The sequence below is a fragment of the Gracilinanus agilis genome, chromosome 2 (assembly GCF_016433145.1).
Source record: "Gracilinanus agilis isolate LMUSP501 chromosome 2, AgileGrace, whole genome shotgun sequence".
Taxonomy (NCBI): Eukaryota; Metazoa; Chordata; class Mammalia; order Didelphimorphia; family Didelphidae; genus Gracilinanus; species Gracilinanus agilis.
The window spans coordinates 107,490,174-107,496,173 of record NC_058131.1 but is presented as its reverse complement, the minus strand read 5'-3'; the positions used below and the strand labels follow the sequence as shown (position 1 = coordinate 107,496,173).

The window sequence follows — 6,000 nt, the reverse complement described above, 5'->3', positions numbered from 1 at the left end:
AAGGGAAGGGAAGGGAAGGGAAGGGAAGGGAAGGGAAGGGAAGGGAAGGGAAGGGAAGGGAAGGGAGAGAGACAGAGAGACAGACAGACAGACAGAGACAGAGACAGAGACAGAGACAGAGACAGAGACAGAGACAGAGAAAAGAGTAATAGGACAACACTGCTGATATAGCCAGATCCCTAAGAAGTTTGGATGGATGGTAGTAGCTACCATTTGCATAGTACTTTAAGGTTTGCAAATCTTTCTATATTACCTAGGCTGACACTCAAAAACAATCTGATGCATGTGTAGTATTATTATCCCCTTTTACAGATGAGGAAACTGAAATCAAGAAAGGTTAATTCACTTACCCAGAATCACAAAGAAAATAAGGGTCTAGTACAAGATTCAAACTCATGTATTCCTGACTCAAAGTCCAACCATGAAAGTATTGCTCCACTGAATTGGTGAACAGAGTAATCAGCTTTGACATAAAGAGGGCATCACAGTATGATATAGAAGAACTGCTCTGAGAGCCATAAGACCTAAAACCCAGCCTTGCCAAGACCAGGAATGGATTGCATGACCTTAGACAAATCACTGAAGCCTATCTGAATCTCTTCATCAAATTTAAAACCAGGGTTGTGGGCTGAATAACCTTTAAGGATCTTTAGGCTATAAAATTCTGTGGCCCACTAAAGAGTGACATTTCTTCCTCTGAAAGAGAGGGAAGAAAATGATACTGAATTAAAGTGGGAGAGAGTCCAGTGGACAAATGGAGGAAGATGGGTAATGTAGGTGGGTCTGAGCAATAGAGCTCCATCCATAGAATGCATGTATTGTGCTTAACCTGGTGCCTAGCCTTGTGGAAGAAAATGAGAATACCAGAAAGGCATGATGGCAGATATTTGAAGGATATGGAAAGACTTTCTGTAACTGGTTCTGGTCTGCTAACCAAGTGGTAAAAGATAAAGCTATTCATTAACCCCAGAGCTACGACTGAGCTCCAATCAAAAGGTAGGGGGCAGCTGGGTGGTTCAGTGGATTGAGAGTAGGGACTAGAGATGTGGGGGAAGGAGTACTGGGTTCAAATCTGGTATAATACTCTTCCTAGCTGTGTGACCCTGGACAAGTCACTTAACCTCCATTGCCTAGCCCTTACTGTAACTCTGCCTTGGAACCAATACACAATATTGATTCTAAGATGAAAGGTAAGGGTTTTTAAGAATAGGCATTAACCAAACATAACAAATCTCTTACTTGGCTCCTGTTCAGGTAACAAAGACATACTATAAGCTTCTATATGAGAAAAGGTCATAGACCCACCCCATCTGAAGCTAACATGTGGCCTATAAATGGGGGTCTTTATTCTCTGATGTGTGTGTGCGTTTTTCCTATCCTGCTTCAGTAAAGAAATAGTGAAGATGGCCATGACCTTATCAAATTCTAAAGGTCAGAATTGCAAGCACCAGAAGTCCAGGAGCTGAAATCCATGCTGGGATGTGCAAGAGGTCAAGCACAAATGAGGCCGCAGAAGAATGGCCAGCTTGACTCAGCCCAGAGGTAGCAAAGATGCAGATCCATCTATCCATTAGCTAAGTTACATTTGGCTGTGAATATGGTGGGGCAATTATTTTGTAGAAAATGTTTATCCAAAGACTGAGGACTGGGAGAGTGTGATCTTCTCCTGACTTAGGAATGGAAGTGCAAGCAGGAAAAAAAAATACTTTATATAATTTTTTCTTGCTCTCTCTTCATAGTGAATATCCTTTTTTAAAAGTGAATCAGTGGAAACGTCAATCAGCGGTTAATATCAAATGGGGTAATAATCATTGGTGGGTAACATTGGGAAGAACATACTGGAAAGTGGCCTTGAGCTAATGACATTAAAGGTGAGACCTCTCCACTCCTTCAGGAATACCTCTTGTATCCTGAAAGGGAGGTATAGTCAGTTGTATTCTGGGGAAGTAAGTCCAGAGTATAGGCTACAGATGTAATATTTATCTTCCCAGTGCTTTAACCATTTATCCTGATCCATAGAGGAGAGACTTTTTACATTTGTCTTTGTATCCTTGAAATCCAGACCTTGCACATAGTAGGCACTTATTAATTATTTATTGGTTTAGATTGAATTATGTTAGTCTTGAAGCTAGAAAATACCTGGGGAGGAATAGGGTGCATCTAGTGAAGACCTGGTTTGTGGCAGAATCTATATGAACACTGAGTGACTCAGAGGAATCACATAAAATATTTCTACTAACAGAACACAAAGTACAATTTGCTGATTGTTATCTTCTCTTCATTTAATACAAAGCTCTATCTTGGAAGATAGTTTCTAAAAGGCAAGGATCTTTCCACATTTATCTTTGCTTTTCCTATATCTCTTAACAGATTCACTGCACACAACTTAAATGAAGATCTGTTGAATTTTTAAAATTGAATAACCTGAAATGCTGAATTTCAGGGAAATAATTTAAATAAGCCTGGAAAAGAAGAATAGTAACCAAGGAAGAGAATAAGCAGGCTTCAAGAATCTAGAAGTCACCCATGGCTCAGTTACTTCCTTTTTTCACTGAATATTTCTTAATAAGACTACTGGCTCCTTCCTAACTACTCTTGGCAGCTATTTCCTACGGCATTTGCTACAAAAGAATCACCCCACCATAAGGCCAGTTTTCCTAATGAAATAAATTCAAGAGTATTCATCACTGAATCAAAGTACACATGAGAATGAGCTACCAGGACCAGCCAGCTCTAACCATGCTTCACCTCCATGGTTATCTTATCCCTGACCACCTCTCCATCAACTATCCTTCTAGTTCCAGGTCCAGAATAAAATCAATACTCTAATTGCCACTAGCAAAGGTGTGCCATTCTATACTCCATGGCAACAATCACCATACTAGTAATTTTCCAAACTGAAATATCCTTCCCTGGCTATCATTCTTCTATTTTTACTATCTCCCCTATTAGAATATAAGCTCCTTGAGGGAGGGCAAAGATTGTCTTTGGTTTTGTCTTTTCATCCCTAGAGCTTGGCACATACTTTACTCAGAGCTTAATAAATGCTTTATTGATTCATTTGCTCAAATGATGGTTCAGGATGATAATATGCATTTGTTATCCAAATATACTTTGTCCTCTGAATTAAAAAAATATTCACCAGGTTTTTACATTGTCACATCCAGTTCCCCACATTCTTTCTTTAGTACTTCATAATAAGAAGACATTAAATCATTAATAAGTAAATCGAAAAGTATTAAAGAAAAATGTTCCTATGTGCATAACCTTGTCAAGAAATCCTGACACATTGTGAAGAAGAAGACTACAGCTATCTAAGCTGCACTAGTTCCAGTAGGAAAAAAATAATGAGTTTCTAAATTTATCAAATAGAAGAATAAAGGGGAGGGGAGGGAAGAACTGCCCTAAATTTGTTTCAAATATGGTAAATCCCACTCATTACTATCAAATTGATTAAATTTATTAAGTGAATATTTTCATGGTTTAAATTTCCTATCAGATCCAGCCCAAGGGCCTGATTTAAAGATACACTTAGTAATTTATTACCACTGAGGGTTGGAGAAAGGATGGGCTATATTACAGTCTGGCTTACAAGTTCCTATGCAGGCAAGGACTCAAGCATATAATCTATGTTAAAACAAATAACCACTCTGAATTACTTCCTTATTCTAATGAATTTCCAGAAGATCCACGTGTTCTTTGAATGATTTGGATATTAGCTATTTCTCACTAAATTTTCCATATACATATCTAATACTTTCAGTGCATTACTATATCGCCCAGACCCCAACAAAACCTCCCCTCTTCCTAACTTACTTATTTCTGTCAAAGATAACACCACCTTTGACTGAAAGGAATGGAGACAGCTCTTTCCAGGATCTCGATTTAAGGAGGGTATAAGGCAAGTCATCCATTTATTTCTTAACCAGCTGTATTCCTCTGGATTTTACCATCATTCCCCAGGAACCTCATCATCTTGAAAGATCACTTCAGCCCTGAAATTTGCAGCAATCTCTACAGACTGCTCCTTGAGCCCATTCATCTGATTGGAAAAATTAGGTTTGGAGGAGCTCCTCCTAGAATCTTGATTTAAAGAAGGCCACCACACCAATCATTTCTTCATTTCCCTCATGGCTGCCCTCTTCTAGACTTTGTCATAACTGCCCCAACACACATACACCTCAGTTACCCCTTTCACCTTTTAGTTTCTTTCTGTGTGGCTTCCCTCAGGAAACTGCAAATTTCTTGAAGGCAGGGAAATTCTTTTCATTTTTTCATATTCCTAGTTCTAAGCATAGTTAGTACCTGGCACATTACAGACATTAGATATATGTTTTTTGACTAATCACTCAGGTTTCCAATTTCAAAAATATCTTCGATTCTTTCTTCTTAATTTCCATCTGCCCAATACCCATAAGTTGCTAAATCTTATCAATTCTGCTTCTCCACCATCTCTCACATTCATCTCCTGCTCCCCACTCACACAGCCACTACCCTATTTCAAGCATAATCACCTCCCTCCTGGGATATTGCAATTGTCTTCTTCCTAACATAACTCTCTCCTTTCCTCAGTTCATCCTCCATATAGCTAGCAAAGTGCTATTGTTCAAGTTTTCCACTTGCCATTTCATTCCCTTTCTAAAACTCTGTGTTACCTCTGGATCAAATACAAATTCCTCTGTTAAACTATTCAAGACCTGACTTCATCCTAACTTCTTCTACTTTCCTTCATGCACTTTTAATTTGAGCTAAACTGTCCTAGAGCTGTTGCTCATATATGATTTTCTATTTCCAATGCCCAAAATGCATTCCTTCTTTGCTTCCACCTCATATACTCCCTAGCTCCCCTTAAGGTTCAGCTTAAGTAACATTTCCATCATTAAAACTTTTCTTAAAATTCCCCCAAATTTACATACACATAAAAGATATTGACATATATCTACATAAATATAAAAATAGTACATACACAAACACATATACATAAACACTTTATTTGTATTATGTATGTGTTGTTTATTTGATTAAATGTAACCTACTTGAGGAAAGGAAACGTTTAGTTTTATTGTCTTTGTATCCCCATTGCCTAAAGGGCCTAGCATAGTGAATGCAGGTAGGTAATTAAGGCTTATTGATTAATTGAAACTGTCAGTCAAATCCATGGGGACTCAAATCTATGGGTAGCTCATATCACACTGCAGTAGTATTTCACTGGCTATTACAATAATGTCATCTCACCTATGCACAGTGGCAAGTTAAGAGTATGTGTCAGAAAGGATTAAATATGCTGATGTGAAGATGATGTTTGGTCATATGGGACAGTATGATCACTGGGAAAATAGGGACTAGAGTGAGAAGGAAAATAATGATAATTAGCAATGTCTCACAGTTAAATAGCCCTTTAAGATTTGCAAAGCACTTTACATATATTAACTTACCTATAAATTTAAAAGGCAAGAGTAAAGTCCAACATGTCTATAAGGAGACTCCAATGGCTAAGGTCAAACGGTTAATAATAGAGCAGAACTCTGAAGGTGAGGGAAATGGCATATGGATAGAAAACTCAGAAAAGGAAGACTGTAGACATGTAGATCATGTTTTTATTATAACTCATGATCAATGGCAAAAGTTTAAGGGGAGAAAGGCAGACTTGGGAACTAAACAGTTGATTGGGAAGATGGTACCTAAAAGTGGGATTTGAATATCTGGACCTCAGCTTAAAAAAGAGGAATGGCCAGCCTTTGCCAGAGATATCACTTCTCTAAAAGAATGGTAAAATGAATTTGTCTGGATTCCTGGAAATTTAATTAAATGAATTTTAAACTCAATAGGAATGGGAAAGAAGAAAAATGCTTGAGTATATGGATCAACCTAGATATCATAAAATATAGCTATAAAGTAGGATTAATAACAGCAATAGAGATTTTAGGAAATTTCTTCTTAGATCAAATAGATACTCTCAGTATTACACTCCCAGTGGAATAGTTCATTCACTCCTTATAT

At 37.7% G+C, this 6,000-nt stretch overlaps 1 protein-coding gene across 5 annotated transcripts in view; it reads right to left on the bottom strand.

Moving 5' to 3' along the window:
- The window catches only part of CCDC85A (coiled-coil domain containing 85A), a 240,412-nt gene that overhangs the window by 125,897 nt on the left and 108,515 nt on the right, over positions 1 to 6,000 (bottom strand). The gene's annotated exons all lie outside the window — the stretch shown is intronic.